The sequence below is a fragment of the Plectropomus leopardus genome, chromosome 23 (genome assembly GCF_026936395.1).
Source record: "Plectropomus leopardus strain MGB_pleo_1.0 chromosome 23, ASM2693639v1, whole genome shotgun sequence".
In the NCBI taxonomy this organism is placed as follows: Eukaryota; Metazoa; Chordata; class Actinopteri; order Perciformes; family Serranidae; genus Plectropomus; species Plectropomus leopardus.
Window position 1 is genome coordinate 673,069 of NC_142198.1, and position 22,190 is coordinate 695,258.

The following is a 22,190-nucleotide window of genomic DNA, read 5'->3' on the forward strand; positions in this document are numbered from 1 at the left end:
ACTCTACCTCCTCTGCCAGGGTTCCACACAAAACATTCACAGTCAACAGATAAGAAACTCAGCGCCTGTAAAGACCTGGTATTAGCATGTGTTTCGGTGATCTGAACACAAGTGGGTGGCCGAGACACATCGCTGTTCACACCTGCACTGATCATGTGTCTCCATCTAGCAACTTGTCTTCAAATGTTGTTACTTCCCCACGCACAGTAATCACGTTCACACTTATACTAAAACAACTACCATGTCCTGCACTGATGATACCTTGTAGGAGACCAATCAGGACAGCATTAGCATTTATACTACAAAAATTAAAGGTCACACAGCCCACTCTCATTCTGAGCTCGTAAAATAGTGACACTTTTGCAGTGCCGAAAGTCACCTTTTGCCTCTGCATGATAGAGAATGCAGCCAGACAAAACCAAAACCATCTGTGTGTTATTATATGCTGCCAAATGGCTGGATGGTAGCTGCCGCTGCAGTCTGATACTGCAATCTGAGATTGCAATGGGATGAGACCTAGTACATCTGATAGCTAGTACATCTTCATTGTGTGGAAAAAAAACTAACTTTGAAAAAACAAATTTTCCTCAAAATGTTGAATGTTGAAATGTTGAATGTTGATTTCTTTTCACTCAGCTGATTGGAGTGTTGTTTGTCCACTATCAGAGCTCCTATTCTCTGGAGTGGCTGCTCAGAACTAGAAAAGGCACTAATAAAAAAGGCAACAGAGATCATTTTAACACTAAAGTTAACAGTTATTATTTTACTGAGTGCAACACAAGGGATAAAAGGTCAAATCACCACCTTTACAAGACACACATTTTCTCACATGGTTTCGAGCCAATCAGATTTTGATTATGTGTTGAGGTTTTCAGAAATATACGTCTGAAACTTTTGCTGCCTCTCAAATACTTGCACAAAGAAGGTGAATTTAATTTACTTTGTACTTTCAACTGGGAATTTGTCCTGCTGTTGAATAAAAACATTGGCAAAAAGGTTCGGCATGAATTTCAACAGCAAAAAAAATCTCTTTCTCAAAGAAAAGCAGACCATGACTTTGGAAGTGATCAAGAGGAGGTGATTATGTTATATACTAGGTGATGTTAAACAATCAGGGGCATCAAAAGACATTTCCTCAGACAGGGATCTGTATAAACACCCTTTTAGCCTGTTCAGACCTGGTATTAACATGCGTTTCAGTGATTTGAACACGTCGACAGCCGAGACACATCACTGTTGACTCCTGTGCCTATCATGCATCTCCAGCTGACCACTTTTGTTCAGATCTCATTACTGCCAGCCTCATAGGGCTTTACAGCATACGACTTCCCTCTGACCTTAAACCCTCACATCGTCTGAGGAAAAACTCCCCACCAAAAAACCTGTAACAGGGGAAAAAAATGGTAGAAACTTCAGGAAGAGTGACTGAGGAGGGATCCCTCTTCCAGTACGGACAGACATGCAATAGATGTTGTAAATAACAATTAAATTACAGTAATGACAAAAAGGAAAGAGAGAGAGAAAGAGAGGGGAAGAGAGACAGAGAGAGGGGGAGAGATACACAGCAATAATTGAAACAATAGCATATCATATAACAGTAGTGATGGATGTAAAATTACTGCGTATATTAACCAGTGGAGGCAGGAGGTATAATAATGTCAATAGATGGTCGCATCGAGCAAAGGCCCATGACACAGGCGCAGCCTCAGACAGGACCAGAGCACCAGCACAACCAAGACCACAATCACGGCGAGCCGGAGGTACAGCATCAGTGTAGCCACAGCACAAGCATGGCCAAAGGCAGGGTCACAGCATCAGCACAGCCATCACCACAATCCAGGCACAGCCAAGATTGCAGCCAAGATCCTGGAAATCTATGACGCAAGGGAGCATGATTGACAATAGACAATAGATAGACAAGAGCATTTGCAGATGGAGGGAGCAAGAGAAGGAAAAAGGAGCTCAGTGTATTATAGAAAGTCTCCTGGCAGATTAAACCTATGTCAGCCTAACTAAGGGCTGATCCAGGCAACCTGAGCGAGCCCTAATTATAAGCTTTATCAAAGAGGAAGGTCGTAAGTCTACCCTAAATAATCCAATCCAATATAAAATGGATATGTTTCAGAGCATTAGCACACTGTCACCAAAACAACCACCATGTCCTGTACTGTGGCATCTCCTTGTCAGAGATGCATCAGGATGGCATTATGCTGCCATTATACTACAGTGGTCAGATGCATCCCAGACCACCTTGGTGGTGTTAACGTCTGTATTTAGTGCTATCCAGTTGAGATTAAATCACATGAGATCCATGTTGATGCCAGGTCTAAACCAGTGTTGGGGAAGTTACTCAAAAAAAGTAATTAGTTACTTATTACTAGTTACTTCTGTAAATTGTAATGAAATTACTTTACTAGTTACTGCATTTGAAAAGTAACTTCACTACTTATTACTTTACTTTCCCATTTCTTAATTTACCGAGTAGATACAGGACAAACATCATGAAAGGAGCCTGTCGCCTGGGCATAGAGTGCATTTCACTCAAATATTTTTGTCCTTTCGAGCTATAAACTGAAAGTAGTGGGAATATCGCTACTGGCCGAACCCCCCAGTCTCCGTCTCCGTCTCAGTCTCCGTCTCCATTTCCCTCTCTCCTGTTCGTACCGGCAGCAACGTCACTCGCCCCTCTCTATGCAGCACGTGTCGCGCACGCACACAGACAGCAGCTGCAGCACGCACATAATTCCTGCGCCACTTAAACAGACAGACACAGCACAGGCAAACACGGCCTAGGTAACGCAGGAAAGCGCGTTCCTGTAGTCTAGTAAAGTAGTGTAGTTACCGATATTTTTAGAGTAATGCGTTACTTTACTTCGTTACCCAAAAAAGTAATATCGTTACAGTAATTCGTTACTTTGTAACTCGTTACCCCCAACACAGGTCTAAACAGGCCGTAAGTGAGAATGAGATTTTACTGTTTCTGAGCTCTATAAGATGCCATGCCAAAACTTGCCAGTGAAATCATACACATTACCCAGTCTCTGTGTAAATGAGTAATCATAACCAATATCATGATTAGTCATTTTGTTTAAGTGTTTATTTTAATAGTCGTCGGGTATGAAGTAGATGCTGTCTATGACCCAAACAGGTCTGGACCACTCATAAATACTGCATACAGAAAAGCTTAATTTTTGTTGGTGTGGTAGTCTGGCGATCTGTCCTCTCACAGCCCTCCCTATTTTTCTAAATAAATGTGTGTCTCTGGGCCAAATATAACAAAGCTGCTATGGATAGTCTGCTATGTGAACTGTACCTGATGGGTAAATAAAACGGGGGGTGGGGGAGTTGGGGGGGTAGAGGCCCACGCCTCATTTTAGCACCAGTACCTCCATGTGAGTTAATCTACACATTGTTTTTGTTGTAAAAATATTACTTTTTGTAACTGATTAAACTAACCCTTTGAGAGGAAAGCCTAAAAAAGACATAATAAGAGATACATTAAGTTTTTTTGAAGACAGAGAGCTAGAACTGCAACAAAACAGACTGGAGAATAGCAGATTCTCAGATTAACAAAGAGAAACTACAGAAAGGGAAGTCAGCATTAGTCATGCAGATGAGGTGAATGTGTAACACCGACAGCAAAGCAACATGCGTCATTTGACGCACTTGACTTGTGCCACATCAGTCTGCTTCTGACTGAGCTGAATGTATAAGACATTTCCTGTATTGCACTGTAAAACACCACCATCTAGTGGAGAGGACAGAGACTGTAGCTCTATGAAGAGGGAAACTGGAATACTTTTCAAGGTTTTGCTCCGGTTTGATTTTATTGCAAGAACAGTTTATTCATAAGAACATTTATAATCCACATATAAAGCAGCAACTGATGTAGGTAAAGATGATGTGTGTGGGGGAGATGACATTGACTACATTATATAAGAAACATGACATGTTACAGGAAGCCAGCTGTTACAATATGGAGCTACAATAATGATAGGAAGTTTTAGCATCAAAACTAAAATTTGACACGACATTAAGAAAGACATACTTATTTTAACCTAAACTGTGATCTTTTTTCTAAACTTAACAATGACCTTTTTTTGTTTGTTTTGTTTTGTTGTTGTTGTTGTTGTTTGTTGTTTATGTTTGTTTGGGGTTTTTTTATGCGAGTTTAAGTTTAATTTGAAATGAGACGGTATGCATTTAAACTAACTTGTTTTAAGTTGCCCTCTTGGCCAGGTCACTCTTGGAAAAGAGATTTTAAATCTCAGTGAGTCTTTTACCTGGTTAAATAAAGGAGATATATATATATATATATATATATATATATATATATATATATATATCCCCAGGAGGAAATGGTGAATTGGTTAGTTGCTCTGATGACATAGCATAGGGAATGATGAAAATATATAAAAAGTAAAAATATAAAATTAAATGAAGAATAGAATTTAACTAGACTAAAGTAAAATAAAATAAAATAAAATAGAATAAAAATATATATAAAATATATACATATAAATATATGCATTATTCTTCAATTTCACACCAGTATGTAAAAAAAAGTAAAAAGTGTGTAAAGTGTGTAAAGCAAATAATTACAAAAAATACAAATATGTGTCCTATGCTAAATTACAAGTAAGTATATAAAGGATTTGGAATATTTTAAAAATCTGTGCATTATGCTACAGTGGACAACACAATAGAATACAGAAGGGCAATACATGCATCATATGTTAGATACATTCAAGGGTAGTGTTGATCAGAATAATTTAGGATACTTAAGAATATTGCTCAGTTGAATGATTGCAAAGAGTATTGCACAAAATAACTATCGCATGGTTAAAACTGTTACAAAGAATTATTGTTCCTAAAATCCCTATTGCACAGTTGAATAATAAACAGTAATGGATTTTTACTTGCTGATGGGTGAATAGTCCAAGTGCCAGACTACTGACTCAAGTCAACACACAAGTTTGATGGCCACAGGAGGGAATGGCATCCTGTGGTGCTTTGTGGTGCATGACTGAGTCTTGCACTGAATGTTCTCCTGTATCTGTAAAAACTGGAAGTTGTGGGTGAACTCATGAAAGCCATTGCCCTAGATGGATGATAAAGCCAGATGCTCACGGGTCTGAGAGTTCACTCGTTATTTTCAAGCCAGTCACTGTTTGGATTTAGATGCACATCTGTGCAGACACTGTTCTGCTGCCCATTGTGGCCAAAAAAGATAAGAAATACAGTTACATCTTACATTTCATATAACAAATAACACATGCTATAACACAATAAATAAAGCTTGCAGAATATGCAGAAAAACAAAAATTAGTCAGATCCTCTACTTGGCTAGAGAGCTACACTAAGAAATTACTCCACTTCAAGTAAAACTTCTAAATTTAAAACCTTACTTCAATAAACATATCTAAGTATTATCATTGAAATGTAGTTAATGTATGAAAAGTAAAATCTTGCATAAAAATGTTCCCTGTCAATATTTTTTTGTTAGTATTTGCCTTCTGGCTCTCGGCTCAGACTTCTCCCTGTTCAGAGTATGAGATGGAAGTACTGCTGCATCCTTACAGCTATTTCTCTTTTGAATTAAGGATAGGAATAGAGTCAATATGAGCACTGACGCTACTCTCTTGGCTGGTTGTTATTCTTGGTATGACTAAATGATGATGATGATGATGATGATGATGATGATGATGATGATGTTGACAGTGATAATGATTCTAATGACAATGGTTGTTGCTGATTACAATGTTTTTTTTAGATGTCTACAGGGTGTTTGGTGTTGTTATGATGTAGAGATGTTGATCTGCAGATGCTGCAAATCATCCAGTTTGCACAGTCATTTATTACATTGTAATACCAGTATCTACTGTTGTTTCAGCAGTACCCTTAGCTGTCAGACAAATGTTGAGATGTAAGACGTCAAACATTTCCCTCTAAGATGAAGAGTAAAAGTATAAATCTGCATAAAATGGGAATACTCAAATAAAGTACAAATACCTCAATTTTGCACTGAAGTAAAGTACTTAAGTAAATGTAGGCCTACTTGCAGGCCAGCCATCACACATTATTAACAGGGGGACAACATTTTCCAAATCGGGTGCTTCATCACACCCACTCTAGCAGCGCCAGTGGAGCAGTGGTGCACAGAAATATGCATGGGGTCTGTACCCTTTGACCCTTTGAAAAGGTGCTTTTTGGCATTGGGATAAAGTGCTGGTATTTGATAAGATAAGATAAGATAAGATAAGATAAGATAAGATAAGATAAGATAAGATAAGATATAAAGTGTGGTGCTCCCATTGTATGATTGTAGACATGAATAGATTCTAGCAATAAGTTTTTTGTTAAATTAAGATTCATATGCATCGATCAGAATGTTAATCAAGTCTGTGTTGCGTTCTTTTGTTGTTTTTATATTACTATTAAAGTGAGCCCTAACCTGAAGGTACCTGTAGAAGTCTTGATTTTCTAGGTAATAGTTATCTTTACGTTTTTGGAAGCTATCTAATCCCCCTTTGTCAGAAATGAGACAGTATGTAATAATACCTTTAAAGGACCAATATTTGTGTTGCCTGTCCATTTGAGCCGGTTTAAAGTCTTTATTGTGTACCACCCATTGTAACAATTTGATATGATTTTCCAATTTTAATTTACAACATTCACAAAACCAAATGTTTAAAGATGTTTTGTCCAACAATTTAGGTTTTCTTTTACCAATAAATACAGACTTCTGTCTCCAGGTAGTGTCTCAAGGGGTATTTCCAATTGGATTAAGTCTAAGTTTTTCCATTTAGCACACTAATATGGGTTACACACATAAATCAAATATCTCAGTTGTGCTGATTTATAATAATTCTCCATATTTGGCAGCGATAATCCCCCTTCTTCATTAGGTAGTTGCAGTGTGCTATATCTTACCCTAGGTTTTAGGCCCTTCCATACAAATCCTGAAAACATTCTTCTCCACTCAAATTGTTTTGGAGGTATTTCTATGGGTATTGATTGAAAGAGAAAAAGTAGTCGAGGTAGAATGTTCATCTTAATTATGTCTGTTTGATTGTACATGTCCAGTGGTAGTAAGGTCTATCTGTTTAAATCTGCCTTTATTTCTTTTGTGATTGACGAGTAATTTGTGGTGTAAATATTGGATAAATCTTTTGGAATTCTGATCCCCAAGAATTTAATAGTGTCATTGTCCAAATTGCAATTAAAAAGATTGCATGTTTGTGCTTTAGGCCTATAGTTATATGGGATGATTAGTGTTTTATGTGTATTTAATTTATAACCAGAGTAATGGCCAAATGTTTCAACAAGGACAATAATTTAGGTAAGCACAAATCAGCTTGGGAAAGGGTGATCAATACATCATCTGCGTAAAGGCAAACTCAATGTTCTTAATCCAAGTTTCTTGTATTCCTTGATCTTCTCTAATTGCTTGTGCAAGTGGCACAATAAATAAAAGCAAATGGGGCTGGACTTCGGGGGCAACCTTGCCGACAGCCTCTTTCAAGTGCCGCAGGGTTAGATAAAGTGCCATTTATTTTTATTCTGGCTTTGGGTAAGCAGTATAAGTTTTTTAAGAAAAGAATTAGCAAATTATTAAAGCCAAATCATTGCAATGTTAAATATAAATATTGCCAATTAAGAGAATCAAAAGCCTTTTCCGCATCAAGGCTAAGAACAATAGATTTGTCTTTACTTTTGCTCATATGGTCCATTAAGTGTAGAGCCCATCTTATGTTGTCCTGTGTCTCTCTATTCTTGAGCTCCTGTTTGATCTTCATCTATTATGTCGGGAATTATATTTTCTAATCTTTTCGCAGTTATTGAGGCAAATAATCGATAGTCCAAATTTAAAATAGATATAGGTCTGTATGAACTGCAGTCAAATTTTTCTTTACCCATCTTTGGGATGACAGAGATTATTGCCTCTCAAGGATATTGGCACTTCTCCCCCTGCAAGTGTGAAATTGAAGCATTTTAATAACACTTGTGATAGTACCTCCCTGAATGTTTTATACCATTCCGCTGGATATCCATCCACTCCTGGTACTTTGTTAGTTTTGAGTCTCGAAATGGCTGTATCCAATTCTTGTTTTGTAATTTCAGACGTCATTATTTTATTCTGCTCTGTTCCAATGGATGGCAGATCTAATGATTTCAGAAAGCCTATAATACTTGGGGATCCAGCACCCTCCAATTGTGTGTACAGGTTCTTATAGTAATTTTCGAAGGAGTGTTGTATTTCTTCTAGTTTATGGCACAATTTACCGGATTGTGGGTCTTTGATTTTGTGAATGGATCGTTCATCCTGTTATTCTCCAAGTTTCTTTAGCTCTAGGCCCATTGTCATAACATCTTTGCTTAGTAAATTTAGCTTTCACCTCCTCTTAACTGTCATATATTTTGTTTATATTTTGTTTAGCCACAGTTATCTGATTTAATAGTTGGGAGTCATTAAGTTCCATATGCTTGATCGCTGGTTCTTTTAGTTTATGTAGTAAATCATTTAGTTGTTTCTGCATCTGAGGCAACCACCTCGACCACAAAAGAGATGGTTGGGGTGAATCAACACAGGAGCAGTGGTAAACAGGGATTTCAAGAGAGCGAAGGTGTGGTCGGCTTCTTGACTCCAAGCGAAGGAGGTCTTTATGGAGGTGAGACAGGTGAGGGGGGCAGCCACCTTGCTATAGTCACAGATGAATCAGCGGTAGAATTGGCGAATCTGAGGAAGCACTGCAACTCCTTCCATGAGGTGGGTTTGGGCCACTCCGTGACCGCCTGAATCTTTGCCGGATCCGGTTGAAGCTGGCCCTTAGCGATGACATAACCCAAAAAACTTACAGAGGGGGAGTGAAACTCGTACTTCTCTGGTTTCATGAACAAGAGATTCTCCAATAGCCTCTTCAACACCAGACTCACGTGTTGCTTATGCTCCTGTAGCGAGTGAGAAAAAATCAAAATGTCATCCAGATAGAAAAAAACACAAAATGGCCTAGCATGTCTTGTAGCACGTCATTCATAAGAGCTTGAAAAATGGCAGGGGCGTTGGTGAGGCCAAATGGCATGACCAGATACTCAAAGTGGCCGAGAGGAGTCTTGAAGGCGGTCTTCCACTTGTCACCCTACTCGATGCGGATGAGATGATAAGCATTCCGGAGATCGAGTTTGCTGAAGATTTGAGCGTGACACAGGAGTTCAAATGAGGGATCAATGAGGGGCAAGGGATTTTTATTCTTAATAGTGATCTCATTCATCCCCGGAAATCGATGCACGGGCAGAGGGAGGAATCCTTGTTTTTGACAAAGAAGAACCCCGCGCCTAACAGAGAGGAGAAGGGGCGAATGAGACCAGCCTGCAGAGAATCTTGAATGTAGGTTTCCATAGCCTCTCTTTCTGGGCGTGACAGGTTGTACAAATGGCTGGAGGGCAGGGGAGCTCCAGGGAGGAGGTCTATGGCACAGTCATAAGGACAGTAAGGGGGTAGGGAGAGCACCAAGTCCTTACCGAAGACAGTAGCCAAATCATGATTTTCCGGGGGAACTGAGGACAGATCTAGAGGGACTAGAGAGGGAACTGAGTGGGAGGAAGCAGGGAAAGCTGAACAGAGACAAAGGGAGTGACACTGAAGGCTCCACCCTGTGATGGTGTAAGTTTGCCAGTTGGGGGTTATGAATTTTTAACCACGGTAAACTATATAAACTACACGAATAGATAGGGCGATGAGATTCTCTAGGGAAGTGGGCTCATCTCGGGAGGCTAACTCATCCTTAAGTTCCTCAGATAACCCCCTGAGAAAAATCCCCATTAGAGCTACCTCATCCCGCCCACTTTCTGAAGAGAAATTCCAAAAATCTATAGAATAAGAGGCTGCTGAGTTAACGCCCTGGCGCAAGGAGAATAGCCGATTAGCGGTCTCCTGGCCCTGAACGGGGTGATCAAAAACCCTACGAAGTTCCACAGAAAAATCTGAAAAAAGATAACAACATAGGTGACCCTCTCTCCCCGAACAAAGCTGCCCACTGCACTGCTTTACTCAGTAATAAATTCATGACATATGCAATACGGGATTTATCTGAGTGGTAACTAGATGGTTGCTGATCAAATACTAGGGAACATTGAAGTAAAAAGCGGCCGCAGGAACCCAAATCCTCTGAATAATGCTCTGGTGGAGGAAGAAAGAGCTCCCTAACCGGTTGGGGGAGGGGAGCAGGGGAATCAGACACAGGTGGGTTACTCACAGGATTGAACACTTACAGAACACTTACTCTTATCACCATGTAACATATACGAAGAACCAGAACAATATTTAAACCCAAGAAGCTGTTTTAAAGCCTCTTACATACCCGTATGTCTATGTTTTAAAGAGAGGCAAGTCCAAGAGAAAGTAATTCTTTTTTCATTCTTTTATTCTCTTTTCTCTTCTTTTCTTTTGATAGTCATTAACTATACTGTATACTCACAGTCGCATCTCAGACTATGTTTTCCTCATGGATTAGAGAGCATTGAAACCTCTGGAGCTTTTCTCGTGCTCGGTCGATGTCTGCAGTTCAGCGTCAGCGTCTTGCGGGTCCGTGTGTCTCCCAGGAGCTCTCTCCCAGGCTCTTGCGGGGTGTCACAGGTGCGCCTGCCCGAGGAGTGCCGACAGGTGTTGTGCACTGGCTAGTTTCTTCATAAGCTGTCAGCACCCCTCTCCTCTGCATGTTCTCCGTCGCCTCTTTTGCAAAAGACTCGGAGTTTAGCGAGTGCCAGTGTTTGAAACCTCAGTCCCTTTTCTTTTAACACCTTCCTCAGCGAAACATATTCTTTTCTTTTCTTTATTATTCACGCCTCTCCACTTCATCCACCGTGGTCTCCGTGTTTTTCAGCTCTACCCCGATCTCACTCAGTTTCTGGTTGACCTCTTCTTTAAAGTTCCCAAGTTCTTCCTTCATGTCTTGTTTGATTGACTGAAAAGGCGTTTAGCTCCTTTTTCATATTTTATTTCAGTATGGATAGCACTGATGCTAGTGTGCAGGATGTCCATGGCCACATGTTATTCAACTTCATCTGTGCCGACAGCTTTTGTCCGTTATTTATATTTACCGTGGTCTTAGTCTTCCTTAGTTTGTATTTCCCCATAATAATTATGGTGAACTCAGCGTGAAGAATCCTCTAAAAATGGGGAAAATGCTCGACCTCTCTGGGAGCTCTCAGACTATGCTGCTACTCATCTTGCTGCCTTACCCGGAAGTCCTACACATGCTCTATGGGCCAGTAGATGCGGGTATTTTACACTTTTCTAAACCCGGAAAAAGAGTTTCCTCTGCTTCATGTGCCACTGAGCAGCTCTCATAGGAATGAACGAGTCCCCATGGCTGTATCCAGATTTTTAAACAGCTCAATGTCCTTACAGCAAAGTTGTTCCTTGTTAGCAGTGTGCCCAGACCAAGATAGCATACATACATCTAAGTCTCAAACGTAGCAGGGAGAGCGTTTGCTAATTGCCACTATGTCTCCGAGACATCGCCATTTAATCGAAAACGCCCACTAGATGATGTTGGAACAATTAATCAAAACTGTGGCGCCCTGCCACTTTACAGAAGGCCTTGTCAACCACGACCTATATTTATTTAGTTCGGACCTTTCAAATTGAAAATGTTTTATAATCCGAAGTGAAAAATAGCCTAATTTTGACATTCAAATGCAGCAACCTAATTTTGTGCATGTATGTACAATGAAGAGACAAAATTGAAGCGTGCAAACTTTATTCAATGAACTCCAACACTTGACGGTGAATAACATGAACACATCAAGGCCGACCACAGTCTGTTTCTCCTCCTGACAGCCTACAACAGGGAGAAAAAAAAACAATGAGCACATATGTTAAAGAAAAAATATATAAATCACGTAACATGAATATACAGGAACATACACAGGAACGCAAAATGCGCTCGCCCCGGTCGTCCCGTCTGGTTTGACAGGACAACCACGCCCCCTGCTGTCCAACAGGCTCTTGAGGACAACATTTTAGGTGTAGGGCAACATGTAAGCCCCCTCATCCCAGTTCACTGTCTTTTGGGCTGGGATGAGGGGGCTTACATGTTGCACTATACCTGGGATGCTGTCCTGAAGCTGTCAGACGGCAGGGGGTGTGGACATCTTGTCAAATCAGACAGGAAGACCACACAAAAAAAAAAAAAGGCTGACAAACCACATCATAGCAACAGATGTGGACGAAACATGTCAAAGTAAAAAAGTAAGATATATATATATATATATATATATATATATATATATATGTGAATCATTCAACAATTAAAAAAATACAATCGGGACTACAGGCAGGACTTGATTAATCAGATTCGACCATGTAAAGTCATAGACAGGGACACCCCAGTTACCAGCAAAATACAGTAGCTACCATTTATTGTTAATATTTGCCATTTATCTCTGCTCAATCACATTTCTAAATACATACTATTTAGTACTTTATCAACACATTCATGCCAGATTGCACAACACCTGTAATATTGGTGGTGCTAGTTAAGGTGGTCCAGTGGAGCCAAACAGAGCACATGTAATATAAATGTGTGGGAGGTGTACAGCAGAAAGTCAGTGTATTTTTTTAAACATGTTTCACACCAAAAATAAGCCATGGTCAGTAAATGCCAGGTTGAATTATCATTCAATGAATACATCATTTTTCTTTCAGTAAACACTGAAAACAGGTCCAACAGCCCCAAACATCAATCAGACAGCTTACGTTCAGAAGAGCCAAGTCCTTCATCATGCCATGCTGTTAGATGCTGTGCCTCCACCTCATCTGGCCAACTAACTGTTGTGACAAAAAAAAAAATTAAAAAATCATTAACTCATTTTGGTGATGACACTGTTAGTTTCAGTATCTGTAGTTTATCTGTGTTTAGGAGTCTCTTAACTCTGCACATGTATTAGGTTAAGTTCAAAGGCCTAATATGTAAAATTTTTGAAAGACTCTTGGCTCTTGATGAGAGTCTGTTACTGGTCTGGCCTCAAATTCTTACCTAAAATTTGATGTCATGACTTGAAATGAGAAATGTATTTATGTTGGTCACACACTTCTTTCACAAAGACATAATTACAAATGCTTGGGTCAGTGTAGTTTTCAATATATGCCATATCTTCACTATGTCATCTCTCTTACTTTGAGAAGACTCCATGCTGACAGCCTGCAAGGCTGGAGCTGGACTATGGCAGCTGCTGGAGGTCGTTGGTCGGGCCTGTGAATTCACTGTTTTAAATTGAAGAAAATATTTTTAAAAAAGATAAAACTAGCATGTTTTTATCACTGGAAGTCTTTAGGAGACTATAGATCTTTCACTGATACAACACAGTGACAGCTGAAGGAAGTCTGGTGAAAATGTATGTAAATTCTGATGTTTTCTGAATTTCTCTAAAATATGCTGTGTACTATAAGCAGATAATTCTTCTTTATGTTTAAGTGGAAATCATGGCAGAGTTGTTGTATTGGTTTGCATTACATTATACAGATGAAGTGGCCAGTGAGTGTGCATAAAAAAAATGACTTGCAGTGTTGAGTCATCTGATGGCAAGGTGGAGCAGGCTGAGTGGGAAATTGAGGCCTGGGCATGTTTGATGTGACTTAAAAACACAAAGTTCAAACTCTTATGTCAATCTTACCAGCTCTGATGACGTCTTGGCTCTTTGGTCTTATGACCATTGGTAAGGGAGAAGATGTTGTCGAGTTTTTTGGAGGATCTCAATGAACTCTTTTTGGTGTTTTGGGTGGTTGAGGTAGCATTTGAGGTGGAGGTGCAGGAAGGGGATCTTCCTCTGATTAGAGGTGATGACGATGATGAGGATGATGGTGTTCTAAAACGTTTTGGTCTAAATATAAAAATTAACCATTATTAGAATTTTCATTTTAATGAATAACCAGTTGCAATACAAAGAAAGCTGTATGCCAACATATCCCTCAAGGCAAAAGAAAGTTATATACATTTTGAGTAATAGAGACAAAATTGAGATTAAAATGAGGATGATTCAATATTCAATATAGAAATATGTGCTTATTTGTTTCATGGTCTGACTTCTGTTATTTCTTGCTCTGTCAGTGTTTAGATCTGATGTCACACATGACATTTCCCAACTTGCTTGTATTTTTTCAATTGAATCTGTCAGCAAAATTTAGCATGTTGAGCATTTATTCAACTATACTATAAACAAGGTAGCTGTAATGACAGTAACAACTGACTATATCAGAACAACATCAAAATATCAGAGCAAAACCAGAAGCTATAGGACTCAATTGTGTAAGGGCTCTACACAAAAAATTACCTGATTCATAGAGCACATGTGCAGCAAACTGCTTCCAGCCCTTTGTTGGTTGAGGGACAACCCTCCTTTGGACACTACTTAGGATTTTTAACTTGTCCCGATAAGTGGGCCACCAAGCAAGCCCATCTGAAAACCACTCCTTTGCCACTGGGCCAGTTCTGTTGTCATCCTCAAAGACCACTATTGGGTACATATTGACCTTATACAAAAAAATGAACACAAAAAAGTATACTTGAATTAGTAATTAGTTTGGTAGGTACAAATACTACCTGGCACAGGTGGTACTCTTGTGTGATGCATAATGTCATACAACAGAAAAATATCACACAATCAGTTAATATGATGACAAGATAGTGTAGGCTGATAAAAATATCTTAAAGTGACTACTTACTGTTCAGGTAAGGAGATTGGGGCAGATTAGGGGATGAGCCCTTGGTGGTTAGAGAGGCAGCAACAAGGGGGACAGACAGTCAGACAGACATAATTACACACACAAGATGGTGGACAAACAAGATGCTGAGAGATGGTGGATGGGCAGGGTGGGGATGGTTCAGGTGTGGGGTCGGATGGGGTTTAAATGATCAGTTAATATGTATGAGAGGCAAAGCAACAAATTGGCTTCCATGAGGTATTAGGAAAAACTTCCCTTCTACTAGTCCAATTTTGCAGTGTTGTGTCATATCCAAGAGACCATCTACTAAATGTATGCCAAATGTAGAGGAGGGTGTGGGATATTCAAAGAAGGACTCTTGCTGGGCAAATGTTGAGTATACCAGGTATACCTCCTTCTCAACAATTATATTCATGATCTTTGCTGCCTTTCTCCGAATGTAGACATGGCTGTTGACATGATCCAGTTTAAGGGTGAAGAGCTCTGTGTTATACTGGGTGTACTGTTGTGCACAGTGAAACAATGGTGGCAGAAGTCTAGATGTGTGTTCTTACTTTACACCTAAACTTTCCTCTCTCTGCATTTGTACAAATGCTCTCTCCGACAGCCTCCTCACAACCTGACAGCAGGGAGATTCTGGTTTCCTGACGAGCCTTTTTAACTTCTGCATAAAATTTTCAAACTTGAAAGCCCTGAAGGATCCCAGGTTCCCATGCACCTAGACATCTTGTGCAATATGCACAAGGTTCTACATATTGTAGGAAAGGTGCATCTCACCATACAGCTTCCCAAAGTGCTGCACTAACAACACAGGAGCATTATTTGCATACTCAGTGTACTTCTCAAGTAGTGCCTTGTTTGACAGTATGAACACTCCGACAAAAGAAGTAAGAAGTGCTGGTACACTGCAGAATGAAGGAAGTCTTTAAGGAGCACAGGACTGGTATAAAGCAGGAATTGGCGGAATTCGGAAGCTTTCCATCGGTCTGCCTTCTTCAGGGATCTTGGTCTTCGTGCAAACTCTTCAGGTACATTTGTCCTGACCTTTAGGAGCTTCTCAGAGAGCATCTTCACCTGTAAACCAGGGAGCCTGCAAGCCAGAGGACCCTTGAGCGACAGGTACAAGAGTCACCTCATAACATCCAGGCAAACGAGATGCATGTAATCTAATGGGAACCCACTGACCATGCCCAAAGATGTGGCAACCAGAGGTGATGACCCAAGATGATGCCCTTCATCAGCCATTTCTTTGAAGTCCTTGTCAGTGCGGAGGCAGGCATCAGTTTGAGGGAATATCACCCGATTGTTCACATATTCCCCCTCCTGCGTGCATTTCTCACACCCCGATTAGCCTGTGTGTCCTTTAACATTCTTTATAAATGCTTGAGCTGGAGCATCACAGACCATGGAGCACAGTTGGAGCCTCACAGTGATTCCTTGGAATGTAAATCCTTTCTCAAACTCAAGAACTTCAGCCACAAAATCTTCAAGGTATTCATTGAGTGATGGTTTCTCAGTACCAAAAAAAAGTGCAATCACAAATGGCTGATGCTTGGGTAGGTTCTTGATGACTCCAAGAATGGGCCAAAATTGTGTGGAAGAGCTTTTAAAAACTGGCAACCCCTCCACATTCACTTGGAGTTCTAGACAAACACCATTGGCCAAGAAGCACTTATTTTCCTCCAAAGTGGTCTTCATCGACTTCAGGATTCCAAAGTAGTGGTATGTCCCACCAGCCTTTTCCTTAACAACCACTGACTCTGACCGTGCAGTCCTCAGTAGCGTTCTCACATCAACTGGCAGTGATGGATGATGGCACTTTAGAATTTTCAATAATTTATTTAATGCACTGTGTTACATTTTCTTCCAGTGCCCAGGTTGCCAAATTGGTTTCCAAATTATCTTCCTCTTCTTCACTATCTAAGCTATTGTTATCAGAATCTAAAGATTCATCAAAATCCTCAGGCTCAGCAAAAAATGATTCACAGTCCATAAAGTCCTCCTCAACGTAAATTGGGAATTCATTACAGGCGTCAATAAATACATCTTCAGCCGTGATGCCACAAGTTAAACTGGACTGGATGGTCTCCAATTGCTGATTAACCCTTGCCCTGGATTTTCACTTCAACATCCAGCAAGAGGGTGTATTTACCATACTTCACAAACAGTTAAACAGGGAATGAAAACAAGAAAACACAATCAATTAATAATGCTGTTATAAACAATGCTACTCTAATGTGCACAAGTGTGATATATACCTTTCTAGCAGGCCAGGATAGTCATAGGAGAGAGCAGTCCAAGGAGGATGGAGACAGAGGCAGCCTGTTTAAAAGAGAGAGATAAACAAGAACACATACAGCACATTAAAACACCACTGGAAGAATTTCAGTATTTTACTTACTTCTCAAATAATCATGTACAAATAGACACGCCAGGGAAAGACAACTGTGCTTATAGCCACAAGAATAGTTTTTAATCTAGTGACTGTCTTATTTCCAGCCGTGTTTGTGGCATTAGGACCAAGTGCAAGGGGGGTTACTAGGCCCACAAACATGGGATTTTCTCAAGACTACATATAATTTAAATTTAACAGTTACTCTGTGTTTCTGAATTAGACAAAATGTAAGTTCTCAAAAACACACACATGTGTTCCGTGTGTGTGTGTGTTTGTGTATGTATACATATTAAAGCAATTCTTACCAGTGTATCTTCATTTGGAATCAAATGAATGAGTTAAACTTAATGTTTGGCATGTTACTGAAAATTAGTAGTAACAATTACTAGTTATTTCTCTAAAAAAATTACTGCTTATGAAAGTAATTAGTTACTCAGAAGAGTAACAGATAACAGAGTAAGAGATATTGCTTTTCAATATCTGCTTTAATTATCTCATTAATGTGTAGAAACACAGCTATTTTCTGTTTCTTGACTTTACATTTGAACACAAAATGATTTGCCTGTTCGTCATTTCACTGAGCCCACTTTGAACACAACATGACAACGTTTTATTTACCTTTGCCTGATAGTCATATTATTGAGTCGACCTTGAACACATCATGTAATGACAGCTTGTTTATTTAGCAAACTAGCTGCTGATTTCAACATCAGATTATTACTTTTAACTAACGGGATTTGCTAAAGACTATGGCTGCATATCTAACATAAGGTGAGTGTTTCTATGACAGTCAGCAGACTGAAGACTACTGCAAAACTGACTGGACTGCAGCCGTTAGCATCCGTCTGATAAACTGCTCTTGTATGATTAGCACCTAGATGGTAGCTCAATTCTACTAATATTTTAATTGCTTAATTCCGATGTGTGTGTGACACTATTTGACGGCCGTAACATCGGCATCAGCTTCAATTTAATTACATAGCCTAATCATAAATCATTCATTACGAGACAGACATCTTTCAGAAATCATGAAGGAGGTCAGGTTGCTAGTGAGCGTACGGTATATATATTTTAAAAAAAAACGTTCGTCCCAACTCTGTTTGTCCCAAGCATATCCTCCCCGGGATGACAGAGGGAGTTCTGGGTACCTCTTCACACATTTCCCAGTGGAAAAACGAAAGTTATCACTACCTAGGTAACGTTAGCTAAGAATAATTAAAATTATATCTTAACAGATGTTCATATACTGGAAACGCATTTCAATTGTAGCTTGCTAAATCATATACGTTGACTGGTAAAATTATTAAAATTTATACCATTATAGTTAACGTTAGCTAAACAAGCTAACTGGCTAACGAAACTTGGTAGCCGGCATATGGGCTCTTCACCTATGCTGAAGTATGGCACACCCAGTCATGCCTTACCAGCAACTTTTCTCAACCGTCATAGAATAGATGAAATATATATTTTTGTTAATTTACCGCAAGTAACAGCTTACCTTAAACCCACTGCAAGAAGTCAATGTCTTTCTCTCCGGGTCGACTGAAAGAAACTCTGCCCAGATTAGCTTGGTGCAGTGCGCAGTCGCTGCTTCTGGTAGTGGGCTGACCCAAAGCCAATTTAACTGAGACAGGCCGATGCTTGTGAGATGTTAAAAATATGGGGCCGATGTGCTGTTCCGAGGCCGACGTCGGCGAGATGTATGTGTGTTGTCTGGGGAGTTATACTATCAATCATTGACAAACACAGTCAGCCCTCCTCCTTTCCTCTTACCACTCTCCATTGTCCTGTCCACCCCCAATAGGTGGAAGTCATCCAATGTAACATTGGATGGGGGTTAGCAGGGTTAGCAATGTCTCTGTAAACAGCATGATGCTGCACTCCCGATTCCTCTGATGCCAGGTCAGCGCCGCCAACTCGTCCATCTTATTGGGAAGAGATCTTACATTCCCCGTAATGACGGACAGGAGGACAGGAGGACAGGCCTGTAGTGTCTCCTCCTGGCCCGATGTTCAGTTCCAGCTCGAGTCCCCCATCTCTTCTTTCTTAACTCACACTGGACGTTGGGTCTCTGATGAGTTTAGAATGAGACAGGGCTGAGTTATGATCTGTCTGTAGTAGAAAAATTCTGTCTCGAGTTTAAGTAAGCCTATAAATGCTGCTGGATGCTCAAAAGAGGTGTCACAGTCCTGCTTTGCAACCCAGAGGCCTTCAGACTTTACCTTTATATGTTCAGTAGGCATAAGAAGTGTGTTTTTAAGGTTTGGGGTTTTTCTGTGTTGTATTCAGTTCCCTTCAGTATTTAGTGCTTCCTGTTGTATTTTGTTATATTCACTTCATGTGTTATGTCTTGCCAGCCCCGGCTCCAGAACCATATTATAAGGGGGGCATGTGATGATCATGGGGGGGCAGTGTTGATTTTCCCACAGATCTGCACATACATATATGCATACATACTGTACTTAATCTATATGGTCTATTATTACCGGGACAAGCACAAATTTCACTTCATATGCACATGAAAATCAGTTGTGCAACCAACACCAATCACAATATCACACCTCCTTTAAATAAATATCTTCTCTACTCACCACTTAGTAGAGCTGCAGTCGGCGTCTCCCAGAGTTGAACCTCTTCATTACTGCTTCGTACCATTCAGTAGCAAGTCTTTTAGTTAAGTCTCTTTCAAAGGCCAGCTGCACTAAATGTGCTTTTCGTTGGTGCAGCATGCTGAGTCCATTGTCTGTGAGAACACTTTTTAAAGTAGAGAAAGAATTCTCACACCTTGCTGTTGATGCTCAGAGCATGTTTAAAGGCCGTCATCACACTTGGCATGGCCTCCAGTGCGCTGTGGAATGTCTTGACAATCCATGATATTGTCCAGGTTTCATCGTCGGCAGTCATGTTTGTTTTGAGGAAGTGACGAGCAACCACAAACTCAGCTACAATGATTTCAGTGCTTGATAAAGTCAGAATGGGCTTTACATGTTTGACATCAAGGAAAGTTTCACTGGGTCCAGAGATTGAAGTGCGGTCATTAGCTCACTGTTGCGTTCACTGAAACGCTTGCTTATTTCTTCCCCCACCGCGTCCAGGGTGCTGAAGAATAATCTCCGCAGTTCAGTGTCACCCTCATCAGTATCACCCTGCTGCTGGCCAATGGTCTCTTCAACGACAAATCCTTGAAGACTTTTCTTAACCGTCCTCTTCCTCTTTTGCGGCCTTTCTGTCTCTTTACACTGTCCCATGATGTTGTTAAACTCACTTTCTGAGCGCAGTTGTGCAACACATTCAGATGCACTTTTCACTAACCGCATCCCAGAGAGCAAATCCATTTGTTCTGACTGAAGCATTTTGTTGGGGGCATCAAACAGCTGCAAGATCTTCTGCACAAAGTGTCCAATGAATTCAAAGCTTGGCTCTGAAACAGCCTGAATCAGACCTGCTGCCTCAATTCGTAAGTCAGTTCCAAAGGCACGATTGCTGTCAATCTCTGACAACAGAGAGAAAATGTCATCAAATGACTTGAGCACAACTGTGACAGTAGCTAGATGGCCAGTCCAGCGCTGTTCGAGCAGACGTTTTAGTGTGTCTCCTTTATAGTGGACTGCAACAGTGGGTTTCTTAATGAATTTGTAGAGAGACCCACAAACTCCAAAAAAGTCCTCAACTGCTCCCTCACTCGACATTGCATTTATCACCACTAGGTGTAGCTGATGATTAAAACAATGGACGTAGGGTATCTCTCTGGCGAGCGTGTCCTGCAGTATCTTCTGAACCCCCCATACTTCCCGGACATGACAGATGCTCCGTCATACACCTGACTTAGAATTTTAGATGTACTTAAACCAACTCTGCGCAGCTCTGTGATTATAGTGTTTGCAAGAGTTTTGGCATCTCCCACATCTGCAGTAGCAATAGTTAGCAAACGCTCCCTACCTTCCAAATCTTCTGCTACAAAGCGGATCACGATAGAAATGTTTTCACAGCCTGTGGGGTCGCGGGTGCCATCAACTTTAATGGTAAACCATGAATCACTGACTTCATGTACAATTTCTTCAGTTAAAATGTCACTCATTATCTTAAGTAGTTCATTTTGTATGTCATGTGATGTATATCTAGCATTTTGTGGGATTGTTTGCAGTATCTTCTCAAGCACTGGGTCTTTTCTCACTGAGTACTCAAACAATGACAAAAAAAGTCCACAGCTTGCATCACCTTGAGAATTAAATGCTTCCACACTCCCTCTGAGAGGCAATCAGTTTATGGCCAGGAACTGTAACATGTCGATAATAGCACCAATGTAGTACTGATTTCTGGCTAGTTGGCCTTCATTCACAAGGGTGGAAATCTCCTGTCCTGAATCAGCCCTCTTCACTCTCTCTTACCACTTTGCCACACTTTCCATCTGTTCTTTACACGCTGCATGCTTGCGCAATCCTCTCTCTGCTGCGTGTTTCCAGTCACAATAGCCAGTTTTCGTGAACACAGAATCTACAGTTCCAAACTTTCGACATGCAAAACAAAATGCACCATCAGCTTTAACACTGTATTCTAACCAGTCTCTACGGTTGTACCACAGGGCAACAAATGAGCGTTTCTGCCTCTTGAAAAGGCGAGAGGGAAACTTCTTCAGAATGATCTGAGCGTGCTTGTCCTCACCTAAATCATCCGGAGGGTCACTGTGACCATGGCTTTGTACTTGGGAAAGCTGGCTGCAGCTGGGATTGGTGCTCTGCTGGGGGGGGGGGGCTGTGCGTCTGTGCTGCTACCGCTAGCTAGCGGCGGCGGCTCACTAGCTGTTAGCTCCTCCAGCTCCTTCTCCACGGGGATACGGTTCTCCTGCTCAGCTGTCGCTCGTGCCTCAGGTTGCTGCTCTGTCCTACCAGAGGCAGTTTAAATTTGTGGCGGTGGTCGGAAAAATTTCCTAATGTCCATTGCGATATCCGTTTTTAATTAGCCTACACGTCTCCTCTGGCTCCTTTTTTTTTTTCTCCTCCGGCTCCCAGACGGCAGTGCGTGCGAACGTAAACAACCGTCAGCGCATCACTTGCAGCAGCACGTACGCGT

At 40.7% G+C, this 22,190-nt stretch overlaps 1 protein-coding gene across 3 annotated transcripts in view; it reads left to right on the top strand.

Annotated features, from left to right (window-relative positions):
* Positions 1–22,190, top strand: part of sorcs2 (sortilin-related VPS10 domain containing receptor 2) — a 671,324-nt gene that overhangs the window by 608,212 nt on the left and 40,922 nt on the right. The gene's annotated exons all lie outside the window — the stretch shown is intronic.